General features: G+C 39.1%; 1 long non-coding RNA gene and 2 pseudogenes across 1 annotated transcript; 1 reads left to right on the top strand and 2 right to left on the bottom strand.

Moving 5' to 3' along the window:
* Positions 1-2,824: 2,824 nt before the first annotated feature.
* The window catches only part of LOC137237911 (WD repeat domain phosphoinositide-interacting protein 1-like), a 68,590-nt pseudogene continuing 45,669 nt past the window's right edge, over positions 2,825-25,745 (bottom strand).
* On the top strand, positions 6,434-9,804 carry LOC137238180 (gamma-tubulin complex component 5-like; annotated as a pseudogene).
* LOC137238177 (uncharacterized) lies at positions 24,388-25,745 on the bottom strand. The gene is made up of 3 exons (XR_010949122.1): positions 25,734-25,745; positions 25,520-25,676; positions 24,388-25,457 (listed from the first exon to the last, which is right to left on the bottom strand). It is a non-coding gene; the product is annotated as an uncharacterized lncRNA (long non-coding RNA).

Below are 25,745 nucleotides of genomic sequence, written 5' to 3'. Positions count from 1 at the left end.
CAACCAAAGCATTTATGTAAATTTTTCGATACTTCGCCCGACAGATGAATTAATGGATGCGACACAATTCGCCTTAATTTCTGTGGCTGTGAAAATCTCCTGCAAATAAAATGGTGCTGTAAGTGCAAATAAATTAAACTCCTATATGACACTATTTTATTTTCTATGTATTTTTCTTGTATTTTCTCTTATATTTTTTGTCGAGGGTGCAAATAAGGCTTCAGTACTGGTGTCAGTGTGTGAACTATATTGAAAAAAAAAAACTAACGAAATACAAGAAAAATACAACGCAGTTTATTAAAAACAAACAAGTCAGTTTGTATTTCGATAGGCTTTTTTGACATTAGGCCGCTTTTTCTTTATTTTTTCTGACAAATGAAAATTTTGTTTCTAGATTCAAAATTTTATGCATAAGAACACAACTAAATTCAAAGTATAAATTGTGTGTGCAAATGAGTTTTCAATAAGTGTACATTATTCAGTTTTCCATAGATAAAAAATTGACCTCGAGGTTCTTGTGTTACACAAATATAGTGAACTTGGGTACAGAAATTAAAATTAAGTTAAAGTTTTTCACAATAACTTGAAAAACTCTACGTTTTCTCTGTTTTTTACAATTAAAGGAGTAACCCTCCGTAATAAATTAAACTTTTAATGAAAAACAATAACTCTGAACTGAACACCTTTCGCCATAATATAAAATTAAAATGCTGTGGAACAGGAGCAACACTTTTGTGACTACATAAACCCTGTTTCTATCTTTTACGTCTCTGCACAGGACTCTAATTGACCGTTTTCAACCAAAACAACAATGGCAACCCAGATTTTCGCGTTATGCTCACTTAATCGAATGCCTGTCAGAAAGAAGTCAACACACTTGTACTTATACACTATGGTCGCAGTAACAGTAATGTTATGTATGTATATATCTACTGCTAGTGAGTGCGTTTCTAGAGGCTGTTCCTTAGGGCTGATTTCACCAATTCGACTTAACTTAGTTAAGTCATATTTTTTAATTTTTCTGTTTCACCACCAGCTTAGCTGTTTCACCACCAGCTTAGCTGAGTCACAAATTAGCCTACCTGATAGCTTTATTCTCGACTTTCAACAGTGTTGCTGTAGTACAAATTTTGAGTCGAATTGAATGGCAGTATTGATACTTATTTCACTATGCAAATATAGCAAACCCGCTATTGCGTGAATTCACATCGGCCTGCAGAGGTTTTCTGCGACATCTGCTACCCTGCAAAAACGCTCCACGTCATTTTACTAGTTATTTTACGGTCATTGTGACTTTCTGCAACGGTTATATTCATAGTCATTTTTGCATGGCGTGATTAGGTTTTGTGACCAAATTTTCCGTTTCGTTCCTATTAATGTGATCGTGCATACCGCTCCCACTTATAGGATATGAGCATAGCACTGTTCTGCTCACACACGTCACAATGCTCGTCAAATGGCGGTCATTTCTTCGGACATTTCACTCTACATTTGCCAGTCTTTTGACAATCAATTTTACTGCGGTTTTACCATTTATATAACCGCCATATAACTTGAATTTTACCTGCCGATTTACTTTACCTGGACCAGCCATATGAATAAAATATGAACCAAAAAAATTGAATTTTCAATATTTATTATTTCCAATATTATTATATATGTACATGAAATTCGAACTTATATTAATACAGTTCATATAAAAAAGAAGTAAGTACTTTAATAATAAATAAACTCGCTTAATTGGTTTTTGTTTTCCAATTGAAATCTTTTCTAAGCGAGCAGAAAATAATTTTAAGCTTTAGAAAAAACTCCAATTATTTGAATCAATTTAAATCTACAACTTAAAGCTAATTAGAAATTCAGATTAGATTTACTCCTTTTTTTCAGATCAAGAATATTCAAAGGTGTCGTGGAATCCGATTGCTGTCGTAATTGAATTTGAAAGTAATAAAGTAAAGTAAAATATGAATTTAAAAATGAAGGACTAGTAATTGAGTCAGACTTATTATTGTTCTAAATCTAATCATTCCAGCAATAATTCTGCAACCCTTAGCAGAAGTATTGATTGGTTTCAAATCTAATTCCAACAGCAATCGTAACACGACATACTTTATTATATATGTACATGATATTGTAACTTAAAGTAATACAATTCATATAAAAAAGAAGTAAGTACTTTAGTAATAACATAAACTCGCTTAATTGGTTTTCGTTTTTCAATTGAAATCTTCTCCAAGCGAACAGATAATAATTTTAAGCTTTAGAAAAAACTCCAATTATTTGAATCAATTTCAATCTACAACTTTAAGCCAATTAGAAATTCAGATTAGATTTACTCTTTTTTCAGATCAAGAATATTCAAAGGTGTCGTGGAATCCGATTGCTGTCGTAATTGAATTTGAAAGTAATAAAGTAAAGTAAAATATGAATTTAAAAATGAAGGACTAGTAATTGAGTCAGACTTATTATTGTTCTAAATCTAATCATTCCAGCAATAATTCTGCAACCCTTAGCAGAAGTATTGATTGGTTTCAAATCTAATTCCAAAAGCAATCGTACCACGACATACTTTATTATATATGTACATGAAATTGTAACTTAAAGTAATACCATTCATATAAAAAAGAAGTAAGTACTTTAATAATAACATAAAAAATATATTAATTGCTTTGAGCTATATTACTGCAGCGTCATCTAAGTGACCAGCACTGTACATAGAAAAATATTGTTATATTACAATATATTATATTGATAATAATAATAAAATTTTAATAAATTTCAAACTTCCAACGCCGCCACAAGAACCTAAACTAAACCAGTAAAAAAATGCGTAATAATTTTTCATGCTCAAACAAAAATTGTTTAAGCTTTCGCTGCGGCAGTCAAACGTGTCGTGTCATTAAATAGCCATTGATTGTTGATGTTCATGCAATAGCCATTGGTGGGAACTGAATTTCGTCATAAAGTAGCGAAGGCACGGTCCTGCGCAAGCACATCGCTAATCTGTGAAGATATGATGATACTGTCTTCGATAGATAGCCGGACCAGCCGCTACTCGGCGAAGTAGAGATTATCGTTGTATCGGTCGCAGCAGTTTCCGTACAGTGTGATGAATGCTTCTGTCTTTTCCAATTTCTTGGCGGCAGCAATTTTTGCTACTTGTAAAGCTTCATCTGTAATGCAAATAAATAGATGGGTTAAAGTGGTTTTCGTATGTTATTCAATAACTCACCGTTTAATGCAATCATCACAGCCTTCTCATCCATTTTAAATACGTGTACTGTTTCCGTATTTGAAGTGGCTCATAAGAAATATCCATGTATCAAAGATACCAATGATGCTATACGCACACAACGCATTGTACCACGTTGAAACTCTTGCACACGCTGTCCATTCTTTACACAGAATACTTGGTGAGAAATTTAGTGTTGATAAGCGACTTTCATGAGCTTTTACTAATGGGATAAGCTAAATGGGAGTTCAACGATAGCGAACACAGACCCAGTCCGTTTGGTGCAATATTTTGGATTTGATGTAACACTTTCATGTCTCGTATATCATGAATATGTATACTATCCGTGTAGTGCGTACAGCGTCCACTATTGATTGAGAGGCATTGATGTTGGATATGAGTTGAGGTTTACCTTGAGAGTTATCGGTACCCAAACTTTTTAACACAAAAAATTATCCATATGTTGGAAATGTTCAGTTGGCACTGTTGAGATAAAATATGGATCAATGAACACGAGTAAAAGTGAAAGATTTATTTTACCTTTTGTTGTTACTTTACACATAAGATATTGGAAACAACGACCAGCATCAACAAATTGTATATTTGATGACTTATAAGGCTTGCTACGATTACATCTAATTGGACCCAATTCACCAAAATTTACAATGGGTGAGATGGTAAGTGCAAAGGGTAAAGCAGTTGTTTTTAATAAATCAGCTGTTGCAGGTATGCAATACAAAGACGGCCTGCAAACGATAAAGATCAATATAATTGACAAACAAAACATTAATTTCGAATATCAATACCTAAAATAACGTAGCGAGGAGTTACCCTGATCTTGTACCACATATTTTGTGCATACATGGAAGTTGGCGCATTGGCTTGAGGCGGCGGCTTAGCTGTTGGGCCATTGGCATATTGACCAGCTATAAAGTTATTGTTATTTTTCGGTTATTGTTATTGTTGGTGCCGTTGTTGCGCTTGCATGTAAGTTGGTGGTCTATTGGATATTGGTTGAGCATCTTCCTGAGTAGCATTATTTGGAGGAGCACCTGGTAGGTTAGCATTTATAAATGGTGTATTGGGTTGCGGAGCAGTCGGAGACGGTTGCTTCAATGGATAGGCCGCTCATGGAATTTGTTAACTGTTGGATGAACAAAAGAGGAAAAATAATTATATATAATTTTCATCGTTTCATTTATTGGGCAAGCTTAAGTACATTATTGAAGTTTAATGAGGAAACAATTGTTGCTTCTAAATAGATTTGCGAAAAATATGTTCAATTATCACACCTATTCAGATTTGCATGAACGTTTTATATTTACCTGCAAAAATTATATATATTCGACATTATTTCATGCTACAAAATAACCGCACGTCTGCAGCGAATAATTATTTCTTATTTTTTAAATACCGCCTCTGTTTGCATCTGTTGTGGCTTAGGGTTGGTTATGCATTTGCTGAGGTCGTCCTTAAACGTTAATCGACCTAGTAGTTTGAAAATTTCTAGAAAATATTAAAAAAAATCAGAATAGTCAAGTCATGTTATAAGTATGTTTTAAGACAAAGAATTACCAAATAAAGCAATGTGCACTATTTTTAGCTTTGAGAGTGCTTTTTTATTATTTCCACCACTCCATTTAACCAAATCGAGCACATCATCGCTGAATATCTGTTTTACCACACCACAAAGATCGCCGGACGTGCCCCTGAGAGCGAAAAAATATGTAATCTGCAAACAATGTTGCTATGAAGTAATATATAAAACTAAGCACAACTAGTATAAACATTATACAAAACATTAACAGAGGAAAATCACTTACAACTGCATCCTCGAAATTTTTGTCTTCCATCTTTTCCTCGAAGTCAAAGACTGCATTGAGGGTCTTCATTGGAAGCACCTCTGCGATGTCGGTTTGGAGATTGTCTCCACTTTCGCCGGTGATCCGAGAGACCATTTTATGTACTCTCCTTATAAGTACCTTGGTTTCCCGTACCACTTTTTGGTGCGCCATCACATCTGTTTTAGGGATTATCTACAGGTTATGTATAAAAGTAGTTATTTAAAACTATATTATAAATTTACTCACTATTATAAAAAATATATAAACATGTGTTTATATCTCTGGGCACAGGGATATTGAAGGCAATTGCAGAGCAGACGAGCTGGCCAGAAGAGGCACCACCGACCATATCCTTCCGGGAAATGATTCGGTAGGTATACCCATGCCACTTTCAGGCTTCGTGTGAACACAAGCACTATAAGAATTGCAAATGGACTATGGTCAGCCATATCATCGTCTGAGATATCCAGGCAAACCTGGCCCTCATAAGACAAGGGGCGCACAGAAGCGCTTCTGATTTTAAACAAATCAGTTCTATCGTCCCTGATAAGGGTTCTAACAGGGCATTGCTTAATAGGCACGCATGGTGCTAGAATGGGGGTAACGACCTTCGACTATTGTCGCAGCTGCAGATGTACAGAAGAGGAAGAGAGTGTCCATCACCCTCTCTGTTATTGTCCAGCGCTTAGTAGGCGTAGGTTGGCCATCCTTGGTAAACCTTTTCTACATGACCTCGCTGAGGTCTCTAGCTATGAAGTAAAGGCTCTAGCAGAGTAGGGATCCCCTTTGATACTGTATAAATAAAATAAATGTAAGGCGCGATAACCTCCGAAGAGATCTAAGGCCGAGCTTCTCTTCCAATTTGCGTCGTGCTCCTCTTGATTTTCCCTACAAATTGGCCGGACGGGACCTACATGTTTTATGCCGACTCCGAACGGCATCTGCAAGGCAGATGAGTTTTCACTGAGAGCTTTTCATGGCAGAAATACACCCGGAGCGCTTGCCAAATACTGCCGAGGGCGACCCCGCTTAGAAAAATTTTCTTCTAATTGAAAACCCTTCTTTCTAAAATTTTGATGTTGCTTATTGGGGTGTGAACCCAGGGTATTCGGTGTGGTAGGCGGAGCACGCTACCATCACACCATGGCGGTTGCCAATACCAATTTGATACTGTATAGGGTATTACAATGGGCCCATTGGTGGCCTAAGTAGTGAGCTGTTACCATAGTGTCCAGCTCAGCCCTTGCAACCTAACCTAACCTAAACAGAAACAGAAGAAACGCGAATTAATCTGTACACATCGGTGAATAGACCGGCCATCAAAAGCCAAAAGATAAAAACACATAATCAATGAAACATGTCTACACAAGAGAAGCGCAACGAAATCATACGCGAAAATATACCATTACTAATCAAAGAGTTCACCGGACTTCAAGATGACGATGAAAATCTACGCAGCTGTGAACAACTGGAATTTGAGTACGAACAGCCATGAAGTACGGCGAAAAATAGAAGGCATTCAAGAGAAATTCGAAGTTGATAACCAAACTGAATATGCGGAGCAATTGGGCAAATTATGTGAAGAAATCATACAACATCCACTCTGTGTGGAACATTATGAAGTGGATGTGCATTAGTCATTACTTGATTTTCTATTAACACTGACATACAATCCGACTGAAGCATTGCGCCGTAATAAAGAAAAAATTGAAAGACTGCTCGAGGAGCATGAAGAGATTAAGCAGGGTGAATGCGTAGAAAGCGGCATAAAATGTTACAAGAAGATTTTATACCAATAGAACGTTTTAGTAATAGCTCTTCAGAATTGAGTGTAAGTATTGTGTATACTTATTTTATTGTAAATATATGAGCTGATAAATATGCTTAATTATTATTCAAGTCGTGGTCTAATGATTCTCAAGAGGATGTAAGTTCCTGTACAGATGAAGACATGGAAACGCGCCATTCTCAACCAATAGATATCACCCCATTCCCACCACGTGGCATGGAAAACATTAAGCCACCTATGAAATCGTTTACGTTTAAAAAATATGATAGCTCTAAAGCAGAAGAGCGTTTGCTGAACACTCTTGGTGGGCGAAGGGCATTAAAAAAATACAACTTCATATCGAAAGTACAAATAAGGAAGCGAATTTCGCTTTAGAATATTATCATCATAATAACTCAACAAAAGGTCATCGACTGCGTGAGGAACCCGAAACAGCTACAGAGTATTGTTTGCTACGTGAAATTTTTTGGATGTTCCAAGTGCCTCAAACTTGCAAATTTTTCCACGTAAAAAACGAAAATATTGCCGTCAGAAAAAATGTCACACTCACCAGCACACGAACGGTAAGTCCTATTACATTTCGTTGTTGTAGCAGGGTTTGGATCTGCTCAACCCACGTATAAATTTATCAGTACACTTTTGTAGTAGTCCTAAAAATTAGGCCAAGCGGTTTTAATTAACCCAGAGCCTATCGCACTGTAGCACGCCAATACCATGACCCTTGAGCAATGTTGTTGTTGTTGTAGTAGCGATAAGGACACTCCCCGAAGGCCTTGTTGATGGTCCTTTGCCGGATGCAGATCCGGTACGTTCCGGTACCAAGCCCGACCATCTCGATAACGATTTGTTATGACCACATGCGACCTTCTTCGCCATACCGTTCTCCTACCCCCTAGATCCATGAGGAGTTAGGGGTCGCCAGAGCCTCGGCTGTTAATGAGACAGGATTCGCCGCTGATAGGTGAGGTTGACAATTGGGTTTGGAGAAGCTATATATTGCGCGGGAACCTGAAAGGGTTGCGCTACACAACCCCTTGAATCTGGTATTTTAGTCACCTCTTACTACAGGCATACCTACCGCGCGTATATTCTAACCCCCTAACCCGCTGGGGAACCCTTGAGCAATCGGTTGTTGGGATTAAGACTTTATAATCTCGAGCTCGAATGCATATCGATCAGATAGGTATGCCTATTCTATGATGCTATATGAGCTGTGGCTTTCGAAGTTGAATGAACAATCCTGCGCTGTGCTTTCGGTGGTGAACCTAAGGCTGCCTCCGTTGCCTCATCCGCGACCTTTTCGCATTCGCTGGATATCCCTGCAGCGGAAGTACATATTATATTATGCTTAATGTTCTTAAGTGCTTTTCCAGCTACAAAAACGGATTTTAAATTTGTATGTCCATGATAATATATTTAATATCATCCATTCTTTTCTAGATCGTCATTGTATCAATGCGTGATGAGCACTTTCTGCCGTATATACAAACTCATTTATGCTGCCGACGATTATACGCCACCAAATACGCTGAGTTGCTTGCTTGCGAGAGAGAATTGCTTCTACAAGCCGATTGCGAAGTTAATACTGTTATAAGTTTACATCATATTTACACAATATCCATCAGCAGGCAATTGTAAGTACACGGCAATTGCCTGCACATATCGCAAGTGTTCATTTGCTAGCCGCTTTAGTACATTGCAATAGAGTTGCAATTACATCGACTGAAGCTAATTTGGCAATGTCATTATTTTTTGCAACAGTGAAAGTATTTTTAATGATTGCCGATACTTGGTGGACAGAGGGGCGTTTAGATGATTGGCATAATGAATTTATTATTGAACGAATCGACGAACAACCGGGGCAAAGTATACGAGTGCGTGAATACAGCAAGAATAAGGAGAAAGCATTTTTTGTACCAACGCAAATTTCTAAAATGATAACAGAAAATGGTTTTTTTCAATTGCTATTGGAACATTCACTCGAAGCCGGTTGCATACTAAATCTGTTGTATGAAATTAATCGCATCGGTGAGTTACGCACTGCATGCGGTGCAATTGAGGATAAATTGTATGATGTTTTCATCGAAGATGTGCTTAAATATGTGCGCATTTTACAAAAACAAATTGTGCAAGCGAAATGGTGAAGAATCAAAAAATGATAATAAGACAATTGAAACGAATGGTGGTGGGGAAAATGTGGATGTTGTGGATACCGCTGTGGAGTCAGCTGGATTCGATAATTGCTATGCAGATGATAAAATACTCCAAAAACTCACAATAAATGATGATTTTCTACTACTCGCTTTTACAATGAATATGAATTTATCAGACACTGAAAAAGGCGCTGGTGGAGATCAATACGATGCACGCGAAGCAAATACTATGAAAGATGCAGAACCAACCGCTTTAGCGATATTCGAACAATTTGAGCAATCTAAACATATTTTACCTTTGGAAGAAGTAGTTTTAAATGCGTTAAGTCGTATACTCAAAACACGCATTGCATTTGCAAACACGTTCGTAATGCGTTTGTATCGTGAAGAGTTCGATATTTTAAAACATTTGCGTAATATACGTAAAATATATTTGTTGGAGGCGAGTGATATAATGCATCAGTTTTATAGCAAACTATTTAAGCAGGTATGTTATACAAGATATCACATGCCATTAGGCATTTTAAAGCAAACTCATATTGATGATTTACAAACAAATTGCTCTAGTACATGCATTTAAATATTTCTTTTATTAACAGATTGAATTTGGTGACGAATGGGCTAATGCTTTCTTACTAAGCACACAATTAGATGACATATTCTGTGCTAAGGGATTAAGTGCAGTGCTTGTTGGGATTAAGTGCCGCTTTCAACACCAGTTTGCCATATTAATCATTATAGTATATACCTATGTTTTGTTTAATATAAATATTTAAAATTGTTATTTTTAATACACTTAATACTTATATCTATATATATGTACATTTTAGTATGCTTAAAATGCTTAGGAAAACATTTAGTAATGAAGTATTAAAAGAAAGATATTCGTGCGTTTTTTATGTAGAATAATTCCAATTTGATCGGCGGCCACCGTGGTGTGATGGTAGCGTGCTCCGCCTACCACACCGTATGCCCTGGGTTCACACCCCGGGCAAAGCAACATCAAAATTTTAGAAATAAGGTTTTTCAATTAGAAGAAAATTTTTCTAAGCGGGGTCGCCCCTCGGCAGTGTTTGGCAAGCACCCCGGGTGTATTTCTGCCATGAAAAGCTCTCAGTGAAAACTCATCTGCCTTGCAGATGCCGTTCGGAGTCGGCATAAAACATGTAGGTCCCGTCCGGTTTGTACGGAAAATCAAGAGGAGCACGACGCAAATTGGAAGAGATGATCGGCCTTAGATCTCTTCGGAGGTTATCGCGCCTTACATTTATTTTTATTTTAATTCCAATTTGAAATAAATGATATTGATCCATATATAAGAAAAAACAATTTGCTTAAAAGTTTATGAGCACATTCGATTTTTTTTCGAAATCAAATGGCTTAAATGCAGAAAAAATCGAAATAATTTTAAAATGACACACGATCTAGAAGTTTTAAAATGGCTATGAAATCGTTCCCGAGATGGGAGCAGCTGTTGTTGTTGTTGTTGAAGCGATAAGGTTGTTCCCCGAAGGCTTTGGGGAGTGTTATCGATGTGATGGTCCTTTTCCGGATACAGATCCGGCACGCTCCGGTAACACAGCACCATTAAGGTACTAGCCCAACCATCTCGGGAACGGTTTGTATGGCCACATTAAATCTTCAGGCCATCCCTCCCCACCCCCGAGTTCCATGGCTGCAAATCATTCAATAGGCACGGTTCGCTTAGCAGCCTGTCAGTTCTGGGTCACCACCATCATACCGCCCGGCCTAAAGCTCGACGCCATAGTTGAGCGCTATGGAGTTCGGCTGAGCCCTAACACCAACAACAAGGTGCCTGCCATTATCATCAAAAGTTCAAAAAGCGTGTAGGAGCATTCCATAGTCAGCGGCATAGTTTAGCGAATGACGGAAAATACTTCGGCCGCGAATGTGTCTTTATCGAAACCAACCATCCACTGCTTTTAAAATATCAACAGAACAAAGACTGCGCTTTCCGTTGTTGCCGTGGTAAAGTCCTTGACTGAAACTATGTCGGGCTTTTAGGCTTCCCCGAAGGTTGTAGGGCAGTTCTTTTCGGGTTAATGGTACGCCATATTTCAGTTCTGGTACCAGCACCTTTTAATACCAGCCCGCCTGAATCAGGAATGATACTTTAGAACAGGCATGCCTACCCAGGGATATTCTAAAACCCTTAACCCGCTCGGGTTGAGATTCGGATTTTTCAATGGGTTCAGGTATTGTCTAGCATTTATAACTGATGCGACTTGTTAATCTGCCAGATCAGTACGATGACCGTTTTGAAGGTGTTACAGATACCTGCCGCATTTCAGTTAGCGTCTAAATCACTTTACCACCTTGCGCTGAATGCCGCGTTTCACTCTCAACCTAGCACAAAGAAGGTACGGATCCTGCTTATAGAAATCCAAACAACTGTAGCAGAACTTCAAACTGTATCCTTCTGATTTGCTTGCTTGACTATCCGCTTACACATTATCATTTATATTCAACTTTTTTCACATCTCCAGGACAACTGAGGGTTTAAGCAACTTGAAGTGCTACAGCAACTACAACAAATAAAATTGTTGGGAGCGTTGACAGCCTACGACTTCTTGTTGTAGCTATAAAGGCATTCTCCAAAGGTTGTGGGCGCGGTTGACAATTGGGTACGGGGATTTTGAAGCTATTATAAAGCTTTGTATTGGGCTTATAAACCCCTTGATTCCGGGCGTTCTGCCTTTTGCTGTATAAACCCATAATGTTCAGGTACTGGCATCCTCAGTTAAGACATTTCACGTTAGTTTGAGTGTTATCTGTATATATAGCTTTTTAATGTTAATAGGGGCAAATCGCGATATGAGTATGTCGAAAGTCCCCATTTTCTTACGTTTTTTTGTCCAGCTATTATTGTTCTCTATAACCACACTTAAACCTACTCGATTTAATATGAATTTAGTGTCAAAGTGCTCATTTGCTCATCTCTTACCACAGCAACTCCAAAAGCCTTCTATATGATCTAGGCGTGGCGGGTATTCACAGCATGATCAGTTATCTCGTTCAGTACTGCCCCGTATCCCAATAACATAAGCAATAACGCAATGTAATAAATGGAAAACTTGTCAATTTGTTTCTTTTTTACTAATCTTACCTGGACAGTGTTCGGTCAGGGGCTTAGCGCAAAGCATCGCTAAAATGCGTAAGCAAAGTGTTTCCACAAACAAAAGCGCATCTTCTTTGGCCGATAAACGTGGGTGTACTTGCTCCAGCACCTTTGCAACATTAAACAAATATAGTTTAATTGTATTATTTCTAATATACATATGTATGAAAGTTTTTGCATTAAATAAGTATAAATAGACACATCTTTTTCAAGGACGGTATAAATAATCCTTTCCAGCGCCCTGCGTTATTGCTTTTTGTAAAATCATAGCCATCATCATCGCAGCTGCTTATACAGGAGGTATGATTCTACGATGAGAACATTTCGCCGTTCTAATCGTACAGCGCTAATGTCAGTCGCCAATAAAAACACCACGAACAACAACCACCACGACCTACACTGTTTGGGTTCACCTTGCTGCTGCAAACACACCTCCGTCACAATAATTAATGGAGACCATGGATGGGTATCTCAACAAGAGAGGCTATTTTATTGCACACATAGCCGTTTTTTTACACTGAATTTTCTAATCATTTTTTTCAATTTTGGATAATAAATCTTAATGGTATGTGTTTTGTAAATAAATCCATATAAGCACTGTAACAAGAATTTTTTCTTTTATGTATGTGGAAATCAAAATTTACTATTCTGCATTAGAATTGCTCACGATTATTTATACTATGCAATTACATATTTCACTTTCTTTCCTCTGCATGTTTATGCACACATTGATATGAGTTTTTTGCTAAAACACACTTTAGTAGACCAAAAAATATTAAAGTATGCGTATATTAATTTCTGCAAAATGTAAATACAGGTTGAAAAAATTAACCAAAAAATCGATTTGATTTTCACACAAATTGAAAAAAATTTCCACTTTTCTGCTGAATTAGAAATGGCGAATTTTTTTGCACGCAAAAATGACGTATTTTGCTATCCCTATGAAAATAATAGGTGCGAGAGAGCACGATACATTGGGGGAAAGCAAAATTTGTCAGCATGCTATTTCATTTGCACAATTTTTCATTCCAAATCGTCACCCCTGTCAAAAATTCGTGTGGCTGTGTGCGTTTTTGGTCACACGATTTTTGCAGGGTACTTATTCGCAACACAACCCCTAGGGAAAAATATGAAACTGATTCCTGTTGTTTTTGTTTTTTTCCAGTCACCGTCTCGGCTAAAAATCGCTGTGACTGAGAGGTAACAATCACATATAAATTTGTTCCTCAAAAATCACAGGATCGGTCGACATTCCTCGTGTTCCAATGGTACATGAAATAGACACGGAGAGAGATAACTACGAAAGAAAAAACAATAAGATTTGTGTCAGTGAAATGATAATTATTGCTTTTGGTTGTTAGTTTTGAGGCATTGTCTTCGAGTGCCTTCTGATGTTGTTGTAGTAGTGCTTCGCCCCAATAGGTCTGACCAATCACAAATTGTTATCAATGTCTTCTAACGGGAGTCCGAGGAAACTTGCTGTTTCAACAGGGGTGGACCATAAATAGAGTCGGGGTTGATTCTGGATAGATAAGAGTTTAACCTGTTACAGTATCCAGAACGAAGTTGAGCAAGAGTGACACGCGTTTCCCTGGGGAGTATGCGTTCCTTTTCACTGGATACTTTTCTTTAAGTACTGGATTCACCGGGCAGTTCCCGGCATAAAGGTCCGACGCCTGTTTATGGAGTTCACCAAGGACCTGCTTGTGTTTTTTCGCTTCATACGGATGGGTTCTCAGGTGCCATATTTCCTCAAAATGCTTACGGAGATAACTCCTTAGGCCCCTAGGTGGTTCTGGTTCATCAATCAGATGTCTGTTGGGATGCTCAGGTTTCTGGGTATTCAACAGGAACTGTTTGGTCAGCATCTCATTTCTATCCCTGATGGGGAGTATTCTCGCCTCATTATGCAGATGGTGTTCTGGGGACATAAGAAGACAGCCCGTGGCAATTTTGAGAGCAGTATTTTGGCAGGCCTGTAGCTTCTTCCAGTGGGTAATTTTTAGGCTTGGCGACCATATGAGTGACGCGTAGCACGTAATCGGCTGGCTAATTGCTTTGTATGTGGTCATGAGCGTTTCTTTATCTTTTCCCCAGGTACTGCCAGCGAGGAATTTCAGGATTTTGTTACGGCTCTGAATTCTTGGAACAATTGCGGCTGCGTGCTCACCAAAATGTAGATCCTGATCAAACGTCACACCCAAGATTTTGGGGTATAGGACAGTCGGTAGCGTAGTGCCATCAACGTGTATGTTCAATCTGGCCGACATTTGGCGCGTCCATGTTTTAAATAAGGTCGCCGATGATTTGGTCGGTGACAATTTCAGGTTTGGCGAGGGGACAAAACCGGAGATATCAGGGAGGTAGCTGTTTATTTTATTACAAAGCTCATCGATGTAGGAAACAATAGTATAAGCGTAGGAAACAATAGTAACTCCTTCTGGTGGTGAAGACAGCTATTGATATGTAGAAGTTAAACAGAAGTAGGGATATGACACCGGTTTGAATGTGAGTTTTTTTGAAGTTATTGCAAAAAGCGTTGAGGGTTTTTAATATCTTACGAGTTACCTTTGTAAATGTTTCTGAGAATAAAGAATGAGACCTATTCTAACTCAATTTTCACCAGGGCAATGCCGCTGAAACTTGGCTATACTTTAGCATACAATACTATAACCCTTTTTAACACAATAATCATTTTTGATTTTATTAAATTTTAAAAATGGTTCTTCTTCTACAGTTCAGCATATCTTTTGCCACCACAAGTTGGCGATGTGTTTGCGCAGGACCGTGCGTTCGCTACTTTACAATGAATGTCAATTCCCGTCACTGGATATTGCGGCGCGCGATTGACCAACAAGACGATGCCACGACACCTTTGAGTATTCTTGATCTGAAAATTAATATGCAACGAATTTGTACAACAAACGAACAACACACACTGAAATAATCTTGGTTAAAAAGTATCTAAGAATCTAATAACTCTAAGTTTTGTCCTACGTTATTAATCTAAGCTTTTTATGCTCTAATTAAAATAATATTCAACAATCTCGTAAAGTTTGCAAAGAATTTTAAAGCAATTTAATTGCAACGAATTTGTCAATAATTTTTAAACAAAATTTATAAACTAGATGTATAACAAAAAAGTATTTTGAATATAAATATTTGTGATGTACTTAACTGAAATAATTCGAAGTTTTTCCTACGTTACTATTCTATGCTCTTTATGCTCTAATTAAAATAATATTCAACAATCTCGTAAAGTTTGCAAAGATTTTTAAAGCAAATTAATTGCAACGGATTTTTCAATAATTTTTAACCAAAATTTGTAAAAGAGATGTATAACAAAAACATATTTTAAATATAAGTAATTGTTGATGAATTTAACTGACAGTACCAATGCCATCAACTAAATGGTTCTTATAAATATTGTAATCACATAATTCAAAACAAAAAATTACTATGAGTACCTACGTTTATTATTGCAAAATCACGAAGAAAGAAAATTGCATGAAGTACCCTCAATCTAAAATTATTCCACTGTATATATATATCGCATTTTAAACTAAAAAATGTGAAAACTTAAAAAAAATTAAATCGGTATTTAAGTGTAAATCGATCCATGAAATCATCGTAAAATAACTTATGTTTTTTTGGTGGTTAACGTTACCATTTAGCCTGGTTTTGTTAAGAATTTTGTTATTTTTGTGATATAAATCAACATTCAACAAAAAGCTTCTCTGATTACGAGTTGCAATACTTTTTGGTTTTGGTTGCGATATGTAAAATTACATATTTTTGTACACAGTTCTAAAATGTAAAGGAAAAAAATTTATATTCGTCTACTAAATAAATTATTAAAAAGATATTGTTATATTAATGATATAGAGAAGCGCCAACACGAATGAAAGTGGTTTCAAACCACTGGTAGGCAATTCACCACTTTAACTGTCAGAAAAAATGTTAAATTGTTCATTTTATGTAAAAAAATTTTGAAAGTTGCAATTGAAGTTCTGAAAGTTCGGGAATTTCAATTGCAGTTAAAAAAATTACAATTGAAGTTCAGAATTTTCAATAGAAGTTCAGTAAATTATAATTGAAGCTCAGGAATTTCAACTGAAGTTCAGAAAATTACAATTTAAGTTCAATTATAATTTTCCGAACTACAAACAGAAATTCTGAACGACAAATTTAATTTTCTGAACTTACTTACTTACTTAATTGGCGCTTAACCGTCTAAACGGTTATGGCCGTCCAACAAGGCGCGCCAGTCGCTCCTTCGCTCCGCCAACCGGCGCCAATTGGTCACACCAAGGTAGTTTAAATCGTTTTCCACCTGGTCCTTCCAACGGAGTGGGGGCCGCCCCTACCTCTGCTTCCATAGGCGGGTTCCGATAGGGAAACTTTCTTGGCCGAAGCATCGTCCTTCATTCGCATAACATGGCCTAGCCAGCGCAGCCGCTGCGTTTTAATTCGCTGGACTATGATGATGTCTGCGTATAGCTCGTACAGCTCATCATTAAATCTTCTTCGGTACTCGCCATCGCCAAGGCGTAGAGGTCCATAAATCTTTCGAAGAACTTTTCTCTCGAACACTCTCAAAGCCGCTTCGTCTGCTGATGTCATGGCCCATGCTTCTGCCCCATATAGCAGGACGGGTACGATAAGTGACTTGTAGAGGATGATTTTCGTTCGCCGAGAGAGGACTTTACTTTTAAATTGCCTAGTTAGTCCAAAGTAGCATTTATTGGCAAGATTGATTCTTCGCTGGATTTCAGTGCTGATTCCCAAATAAACGAAGTCTTTTACTATTTCGAAATTATGGCTGCCAACAGTAGCGTGGTTGCCAAGGCGCGTATGCGCTGACTCTTTGGTCGCTGCCAGCAGGTACTTAGTTTTGTCCTCATTTACCATCAAACCCATCTTTACCGCTTCTTTTTCCAGTTTGGAGTAAGCAGAACTAACAGCCCGGGTGTTTAGGCTGATGATATCAATGTCGTCAGCATATGCCAGTAATTGCACGCTTTTATAGTATATTGTTCCAGTGCGGTAAAGTTCTGCAGCTAATATAATTTTCTCCAGCATCAAATTAAAGAAATCGCATGATAGGGGGTCACCCTGTCTGAAACCTCGTTTAGTTTCGAACGGCTCGGAGAGGTCCTTCCCAACTCTGACTGAGCTGATGGTGTTGCCCAACGTCATTTCGCACAGCCGTATAAGTTTTGCGGGGACTCCAAATTCAGACATAGCGGCATATAGGCAGATCCTTTTCGTGTTGTCGAAGGCGGCTTTAAAGTCGACGAAGAGGTGATGTGTGTCGATTCTCTTTTCACGGGTTTTACACATATATTCCATCATCATCGATTGCGGGATCGGGTTTTTCAGCTCTGCGCAGTGAATTGCTGCCTCCATTTGGGAGAGCAGAGAAGTGTTCCCTCCATAATCTAAGCACTCTGGACATCAGTTACATGGTCGCCGTTTTCGTTCCTACAGGAGCTTGCCCCGGTCTTAAAACCTTCCGTCTGTCGCCGTGTTTTTTGGTAAAATTTTCGGGCGTTATTCCTGGTGGCTAACATCGCAAGCTCCTCGCACTCACGCCTTTCTGCTTCTGGTTTTTTCTTCCTGAAAAGGCGTCTCGCTTCCCTTTTCAAATCACGATAGCGTTCACACACTCCTCTTGTCGCGCTCGCTTTTAACGTAGCCCTGTAGGCAGCGTCTAAGGCGGTGCGTATTTTGGCTGCAACGAGATAATGGTCCGAGTCGATGTTAGGTCCTCGGATCGTGCGCACATCTAAACCACTGTAGGCATGCCGTCCGTCTATCCCAACGTGATCGATCTGATTACGAGTATTTCGATCAGGAGACAGCCATGTAGCTTGATGTATTTTTTATGCATGAACCTCGTGCTGGTTTCGAGCACCGGCAAAGTCAATCAGCCTCAGTCCATTAGGAGAAGTTTCATTGTGTAGGCTGAACTTTCCCACTGTAGGGCCAAAAAGACCTTCTTTTCCCACCCTGGCGTTAAAGTCGCCAAGCACGACTTTTATATCATGACGAGGGCAGCGCTCGTATGTGCGTTCTAATTGTTCATAAAAAGTGTCTTTCACCTCATCGTCTTTCTCCTCTGTCGGCGCATGGGCGCAGATGAATGATATATTAAAAATTTTGCTTTTATTCGGATAGCGGCGAGACGCTCGTCCACAGGCATGAACGCCAAAACTTGGCGACAAAGTCTCTCTCCGACGCCGAAACTGCTCTTATTCGTATGGCCACTCCAATAGATGTCACAATTTTTGATCTTCTTTCTTCCTTGCTTCGTCCAACGCATTTCTTGGATGGCGGTGATGGCAGATTTTGCTTTGACGAGGACATCAACCAGCGGGGCATCTGCACTAATCTCATTCAGGGAGCGGACGTTCCAGGTGCATGCCCTCAATTCATTGTCCTTCAAACGTTTGCCATGGTCGTCATCAATAGAGAGTGTATTTATCCGAGGCTTGTTGTTATATTTCATTGGAGTATAGTTTTACGTGGCGGGTCCCAAGCCCAGCGCACAACCCGCTCAGCGGGGGTGAAAATGTTACTTGCACGTTTATATAGCGAGCCGCTTGCTCCAAGACAGGCGCTCGCTTGCAGCCGCAGCGAGTGTAGGTTTACCGTGAGTACCTGTCTTCGAAGACCTAACCTCACGTATGCACCAAGTGCACGGCTCAAAGCAGGTCTGACCAGCCCCCAAGGCTCGCTTACCTTGGTACCAATTGATAATGTGAGTGGACACATCATCACCTTGGTGGGGTTGGAGGCCTATCTAACACCTCTTCCATTCTATGGGTCATGGCACCCGGTTGCTATGCAACTCCACATTCGAGCTGACCAACTCTTACCGCATTCGGATATCAACCACAGCCACCACGATGCTCCCAAAGGGGCCAACCGCAACCGAACAGAAACGGAGCAAGCTCCGCGGGCTATCTGTTCCCCGTGGTACCACTTTAAAGTCTTGGTATGACTTTCGCAGCCGAAGCCACTTTCGGTTGAGTATCCACCAACTCCGGACCGGCCGCCTAGGGGTGAGATGGGTTTTCCGCCACAAATGAAACGTCCTGGATGTACCCGTACGTTACCCTGCCGTTGGGACTATTGTCCCAGCGCTCCTGCCACTTCCCTCTAACCACCCCTTCTAATCGACGCCTATTTTCTAACCATCCACTGTCCACATTATCGTCGGCGGCCCATCCATCCTCCAACAGCGGCAAACTTGCCCTCCTTCTCAGCCTGAAGGAAACAGCGAGCTGTATAACCACCAGGTCGAGAGGGGGTGCACCCAGAAGCACCTGCATCGCATCCGTAGATACGGTACGACACAAGGGCAAGCATGGGAGCATCATGAACCTCTGTATGCTCAGCACGCGCCTCTGACCATGAGCAGTCATGACCGTTCGGTACCATATGGCGGCACCAAAAGTAGCACATGCTACGAATAGGCCACGATATATTGTACAAACGGCACGGCGACTCAGGCCCCAGTCACTCCGAATGATGCGTCGTAACTGCCCCGAAACATTCTGCATCTTGTCCCTGACAGCATCCATGTGTGGCAGGAAGTTCATTCGCTCAGCCATTATCAGCCCCAGGTATTTGACTTTCGTCGCATATCTGATGCTGACCGCGCCGATGCGGACAACCGGTGGGCGATTCTGGGACAATCTGCCCTTAAGCAGCATCATCACAGTTTTGTCCACCGAAATCTCTACGCCAACATGGGCGCCCCAGCCAGCCACTATATGACATAGGGACTCACTGGTACGCTCAATGCTGGCGCGAGAATCCCCCTCCACTAATAAGAGGAGGTCATCCGCATAGGCGCAGAGTTTGCAAAGATGCTCGAGTTGCCTTAAAAAGGAGTCCATCATCATGTTCCATATATGTGGACCACAGATGGATCCCTGCGGACAACCTCGAGCCACCTCCCTTTCCACACTTTCACAGGCACCAACGATAGTAGCTCGTCTGTCCGAGAAATAGCTCTGCCACAAAGCAATTTCCGCTCTATAACCCTGTCCCAGCGCAGGAAGTCAAACGCCCCCTTGAAGTCAATAAATATGTGAATGACATATTTATTGGTGCTTCTCTCAACAAAGTCTTGGACATGCATCCAGGCGTCTTCAATGCTGCGTCCTTTCCTGAACCCAAACTGTCTATCCGACTGATTACCCCCAACTAGCTCCTGAAGACGCTCAACCATAACCCTCTCCAGCACTTTGCCAAGCACTGGGAGAAGGCTGTTACCTCGGTATGACCGAGGATCAGACCTTATTTTGTCGGGCGACTTCAAGAGAACAACAACCCTAGCAGCTTTCCACTCACGTGGGAAGTAACCCTCCCATATGCATTTATCATAAACGGCTTCCAAATATTCCGGAATAAACTTCCACAAGCATTTGCACATTTCTCCGTTTATCCCATCCAAACCCGGAGACCGTTTAGACCTAACCAGGCCAAATGCATATTCCAGCTCTTCAACTTCTAGTGGAGGTACAGGTACATCCTGCGCAAGGGGAGGTACCTGGACCTCCGCCCTAGGAAAGAACCCTTCGATAAGCAGCTCTGAACATTCCCTCCATGTTGATATTGTTCTTTCGCCTACACGGAGGGAATTAACTTCGGTCTGGCGGCGACCCCCACAGGGGTTGTTCGAATTTTCTGACACGAAGTTGCGCCATTCTTCTTCTTTCACCTCTACAATCATTCTTTTGTATTCACGCGTTTCCACACTTAGTTGACTTCTGAGTCGGGACAGATCATCGGAATCAATATGCCGGGCGCGTTAAAACTGCCGGCTCAGGCGCCTGACAGATCTCCTCTTCTGGGTTAGCTCACGCGTCCACCACCTGACACGATGAAATCGCTGGTTCTTCCACCTTTCAAACATGCTGTCATTTACCCGCCAGATACAGGCATTCAAGAGGGCAATCTGCTGATCTACTGGAAGCTCTGCAAACACATCGAGGGGTGTAGCAGTCACCTCCTACTCGACGTATAACCCATACAGAATCCAATTTGCTCCAGCAGTACGCCACCCGATTACGGAAGGCGTAACAAGCATATCCGGGGTGGTACGGGGAGCAACCACAATCTCGATGAGATTATGGTCGCTTATCCCCTCACCCCCCTTACTCTCCATCCGCAACTGAACGCTCTCGCTGCTGGCTCATTCATGAGAGTAACATCAATGTCACTTTTACCCATGGGCCCATCGAACGTGTACCACTCACTCGTTTCGTTCACAACGTGAACACGAGAAGTAAGTACCCATTCACCCAACGCCTCTCCCCGTCCATGACTAGCATATCCAGGGGAAGCCCTGGATATTTTGCTATGCCATATAGGGGACACAGCGGTATCGAGGTATTGGATATATGGTTCCATGGGTTCACCAAACTTACAATATATGCTTGCAAAAATGGCTCTCCCAAAACAGCCCTCAATGCTCACACATACTCCCCAATCAGACGCATTCAACAAGCATTCATAATTAGGCTCATTCACCACAACTGCAGCATTGCCCCGAAGGTTACAAAAGGACCTAAACCCCCCAGGGAGACCTCTCACCACACCATTGGTGGTGTAGGGTTCCTGGAGCAGGGCAATACTGCAACTCTCATCAGTCATACGCGCCCCCAATTCACACACAACAGAGTACGCTCCATGAAAGTTGAGTTGAAAGACTAAACCCATTAATGTCTGGCGAGTGCACGGGCAACAACGGCAGCATATGTCGGGCATTCCGCGACATCATAAGATGTGCGGGGGGTCTGCCCCTAAATGCGCAATTTCGGCAATGCACCCCATTAGGGCACTTTGCCTCAATATGCCCTTCCTGCCCGCACCACCGACAGACGGCAGCCTTCAACCCACAGTCCCTCACCTGGTGATCAAAGATCAGGCAACGGAAGCAGCTATAGGTTACGCTTGCAGCCGCACCTAGAGGTGTACAGACGCTGCCGATGAGGTCTCCCCCGGCTAGCCCTTAAACCGATTATGTCAGAGTGGGCTAGCCAGATTGTCGCCTTCTCACATTAGCTCACTGCTTAACGGATGTTTAGCGGCTACACAGAGGATACTTGGCCGCAAGCGACCGGCAGTAGTGAACTGCTTGAACCGCATGCAGAAAAATCGCTCTGGCCATTCTCCCACTTTCGTGGACTTCTACACACGGCTCCACCCTCCTTTTCTGAACTACAAATAGAAATTCTGAGCTTGAATTTAAATTTTCTGAACTTGAATTGAAAATTTTGAACTTCAATTGTAACTTTCGAACCTCAATTGCAGCTTTCTGAACTAAAGTAAAAAAGGTATAGTATTAAAATTGGCGAATTACAAGTCAACTTACTGAAATTGTGAATTGCCTACTCGCGATTTGATGGTTTACTGCAACCAATAGTTCTGTTAGTTCCTCTCTTTTGTTTTCTATATCATTAATTAATTTATTTAAGTTTCCCTTAACTTTGTATGTATATGATCGCACACAATAAAATTTGTATTTATGGCTCAAGACTAAAAAACTATTCCTTCCTTAAGACTTATAGTTAATAATTTACAACTATTTTAAATAATCTAATATATTATAAAAAAGTTGAACAAAAGAAATGTTAATGGATTTCAATTAAAGAAATGTTTTATTTATATAGCAGTACAATCCAAGTAAAAAAACGGTCGTAATCCTAGTCAAAAGGCGGTCATATTAACGTAAAAATACTCGTAAAGTTACAGGTATATAACCTAAACAATTACGGTTATATGACAGTTAACGTGAATGTAAGTACAGTACAGCACTTTAGTTTGTTTACATTTCGATAACCTAATACCGTATATGTGTGAGCAGTATGGACAATCACATGAATAGGTACGACCGAATGGACTGGTCACAAAAGTTCCAGACGCCCTGTACGAATGCTACTTAACGATTTACGTGTTCCATCGACACAGCTTTTAGTCATTTTACTAATCAATTTCCGGGTACAGTTTTTGCTGGGTTATGCATTCCAATAACATCGCCACAATTAACCAAGATGTTGCGTTTGTAAATACCCCAGCAAAAATGTGCCCGTAAATTGCTTAGGAAAATGACTAAAAGCTGTGTCGATGGAACACGTAAATCGTTAAGTAGCATTTGTACAGGGCAGCGGTAACTTTCGTGACGAGTCCATTCCGTCGTACCTATTTATGTGATTGTCCATACTGCTCATACATATACGGTTTTAGGTTATGGAAATGTAAACAAACTATAGTGCTGTACTGTTCTTACATTCACGTTATGGCAGTCATATTTTAAGTTATATACCTATAACTTGACGAGTATTTTTGCAGTATTTTTACGTTAATATGACCGCCTTTTGACTAGTATTATGACCGTTTTTTTACTTGGATTATACTGCTATATAAATAAAACATTTCTTTAATTCAAATCCATTAACATTTCTTTTATTCAACCTTTTTATAATATATTACATTATTTATAATAGTTGTAAATTATGAACTATAAGGAAGGAATAGTTTTTCAGTCTTGTTGGTGACCCATAAATACAAATTTTATTGTATGCGATTGTATGCAAACAAAGTTAAGGGAAACTTAAATAAATTAATTAATGATATAGAAAACAAAAGAGAAGAACTAATAAAACTATTGGTTGCAGTAAACCATACAATCGCGAGTAGGCAATTCACAATTTGAGTAAGTTGACTTGTAATTCGCCAATTTTAATGCTATACCTTTTTTATTTTAGTTCAGAAAGCTGCAATTGAGGTTCGAAAGTTACAATTTAAGTTCAAAAATTTCAATTCAAGTTCAGAAAATTTAAATTCAAGCTCAAAATTCCTATTTGTAGTTCAGAAAATTAAAATGGAAGTTCAGAATTTCTGTTTGTAGTTCAGAAAATTATATTTGAACTTAAATTTTAATTTTCTGAACTTCAGTTGAAATTCCTGAGCTTCAATTATAATTTACTGAACTTCTATTGAAAATTGTGAACTTCAATTGTAATTTTTTGAACTTAAATTGAAATTCCTGAGCTTTCAGAACTTCAATTGCAACTTTCAAATTTTGTTTACATAAAATAAACAATTTAAAATTTTTTCTGACAGTTAAAGTGGTGAATTGCCTACCAGTGGTTTGAAACCACTTGCATTCGTGTTGGCGCTTCTCTATGTCATTAATATAACAAAATCTTTTGAATAATTTAATTAATACACAAATATACATTTTTTTCCTTTACATTTTAGAACTGTGTACAAAAATATGTAATTTTACATATCGCAACCTAACCCTTAAAGTATTTCAACTCATAATCAGAGTAACTTTGTGTTGAATGTTGATTTATACCACGAAAATAACAAAATGGGTAACAAAACCAGGCTAAACGATAACGTTAAATACCAAAAAAAAGTTATTTCACGATGCTTTCATGGATCGATTTACACTTAAGTACCGATCTGAATTTTTTTTAAGTTTTCACATTTTTTAGTTTAAAATGCGATATATGCATTCAGTGGAATAATTTTAGATTGAATGTACTTCATGCAATTTTTTTTCTTCGTGATTTTGCAATAATAAACGTAGGTACTCATAGTAATTTTTTGTTTTGAATTATGTGATTACAATATTTATAAGGACTATTTAGTTGATGGTATTGGTACTGTCAGTTAAATTCATCAGCAATCATTTATATTCAAAATATTTTTTGTTATACATCTATTTTATAAATTTTGGTTAAAAATTATTGACAAATTCGTTGCAATTAGATTGCTTTAAAGATCTTTGCAAATTTTGTGCGATTGTTGAATATTATTTTAATTAGAGCATAAAAAGCTTAGATTAGTAACGTAGGAAAAAACCTAAGAACTATTTCAGTTAAGTTCATCACAAATATGTATATTCAAAATACTTATTTCTTATACATCTAGTTTATAAATTTTTGGTTAAAAATTATTGACAAATTCGTTGCAATTAAATTGCTTTAAAATTCTCTGCAAACTTTGGGCGATTGTTGAATATTATTTTAATTAGGCATAAAAACCTTAGAATAGGAACGTAGGAAAAAACTTAGAATTATTAGGTTCTTATATAGTTTTTAATCAAGATTATTTCAGTGTGTTTTGTTCGTTTGTTGTATGTAGGCTTATGCTGTTGCAGAGCTGGATTTATTGCTCAGATACCGCCTTTGTTTATGCCGGTTGTGGCTCAGCGTTAAACACCGTCTCATGCTGTCTTCGAAGTCGATCCTGCCTTGCAGTTTGAAAACGTCTAAATTAATAGGAATGGACAATGAAAATAATGACATTTTAAAACAATTTAAATTACACTACCAAAAAGTACGCTGTTCACGAGTTTCAGTTTAGATAAAGATCGTTTGCCATGTACTCCGTCCCAGTTAAAATTGAAAAGAACGTTGTCAGAGAAAAGTTTTCTCATTACTCCAATAATGTCTGATGATGCATCTTTCAGCATAAAGATATATGATTTCTAAATGAAAACCACCAATTTAAGTTATGAAATACAATTAAAAATATTCAAAAATACCATTGATTCTTG

Source organism: Eurosta solidaginis, chromosome 1, assembly GCF_040869045.1.
Source record: "Eurosta solidaginis isolate ZX-2024a chromosome 1, ASM4086904v1, whole genome shotgun sequence".
NCBI lineage: Eukaryota > Metazoa > Arthropoda > Insecta > Diptera > Tephritidae > Eurosta > Eurosta solidaginis.
The sequence above is the reverse complement of the archived record's forward strand: the minus strand, read 5'-3'. Positions and strand labels throughout refer to the sequence as shown.